The following is a 1,878-nucleotide window of genomic DNA, read 5'->3' as shown; positions in this document are numbered from 1 at the left end:
CTAGTAAACAATAGAACACAAATCGAATTATTCAAATATTCATATTACCCATGAATTAAATTTCACAATACAACATCAAATTTGAGAGAAAGATTCATTGCGTAGGACTGAAGTTGAATCTCATATAGCTACAAATCAAAAACCACAAACATGAGTTAGCTCTGAAGAAAGCTTACCCGAAAAACAATTCCACGAGATCAGCGACGGTGGAAGACAGTCGGAGGCCGTCGAAAACGATCACTGGAAATTTAATGGAGCAGGTACGATGATGAGATGGTCGTAGATTCGCAGAGGAAGAGAAGCTATGGTAGTTTCGGCTTTTGTCGAACGAAGCTGGATAAATTTTATAACACCTTCTTAACTGGATTTGTAATCCATGTTGTACAGAAGTTAAATTTTCCGGCCCAAGCATGTCTGGGCCTCCAAACATGTCATGTAGCCAGATTGGAATATTTTAATGAAGTCCGTGACTTATATCCGGTGTAACAAACACCTCCGAAGATCACGTTATGAGTAGGTTTGAGTAATAGAAAAGGAAAATGTGCAACAGAAGTACAGTTTTTATTATTATTCACGTTTATAAGCAATCACCGATTGGCTTTGTTAGGTTATGCGGAAAAATAAACTGTAGAATGAAATCGGAAACTCATAACCACAAATGTAAAATGTAACAGAAATAAAATGATAAGAACACCAGGAATTAACGTGGTTCGGCAAAGTGCTTATGTCCACGGGGCAACAACAATAAAGAACCTCCACTATATGAATAAATGTAACATGGAGATAAACATTATTTCAAGACTCACATTTGAAGGAATATACTCTCACACACGCTTTGTTTTTTTATACAGACAAACTCTCTACTTAGGAGTTTTCTATCTCACTCTTGATGATCACACAAGATGAGCTCCGGTTCTTCTATATTTTGCACCATTGCAAATGCCTCTATATATAGGCAAATATATGCATGCATTCTTTATACACGTCCATCACTTGGAAGAGAATTTCACAAGTCTTCCTTGTTTAATTTCATGCTCAATTTTTCCATGCCACATTAATGCATGCTCTTTCATTTCAATCTTTACAGCCGGTCACCACACCTATATACATAGGTTGCTCTCTTGCATTTCAACAAATGCATGTTGCATCAACTATGCTAGCTATAGAATAGCAACTTGCCTCATTGTAGATTGATGGACATGAGGCAATTAACTTCTCCTCCAAATAAAGAGGGATGTTTTTACCCATCAGGCTTATATGTCCAGCTGACCAGCTCATGTTCAAAAAATGCTCGTTGTTGCCAAACTTGGTGCAAAAATGTCACAGTTAGCAAGATTGTCTCGTCCCAAAATCAAGATCTCATTCCCCAAATCAAGTCAAAATTCTCCAGGGACGGATTTTAGTTGAAGCATCTCTGGGCTGTAGCTAAAGGTCCTAGGGGGGGGGGGTTTGAATAGGCCTTTTTGAAATTTTCGTTGTCTTCTGTATCCGAGGATATCAATGACTTGTGTTATCCCAGAATCACAGGATACGAGTTTGCAGAAAGTAAATTGCAGCAAATAAAGAAACAACACAAGGATGTTTTTTACTCGCATAAACCCTGAATGCAGGGAGAAAAACTGCGTGTCTCTAACTCTTGAGAGACAAAAACTTCCACTAAGTTGAAGTAACTTCTTACAAGAATAATAGTTTTAGTGATACACTACCACAGTGCTATCCTTCCTAGTCCCGAACTAGTCTAGACCTATTCCCTCTCTTGTTTCTAAGTTCTTACAACATGGGACACTTTTCGAAGCCTTGTTCGTGAATTCAGCTAACCACTAGCAGATTCAACCTTGAACGCTTCTTGGGTTGGTTGCACTACACATCCCTCATGGT

Source organism: Fragaria vesca, linkage group LG3 (genome assembly GCF_000184155.1).
Source record: "Fragaria vesca subsp. vesca linkage group LG3, FraVesHawaii_1.0, whole genome shotgun sequence".
NCBI classification, from domain to species: Eukaryota; Viridiplantae; Streptophyta; class Magnoliopsida; order Rosales; family Rosaceae; genus Fragaria; species Fragaria vesca.
This window is presented reverse-complemented; position numbering follows the sequence as displayed.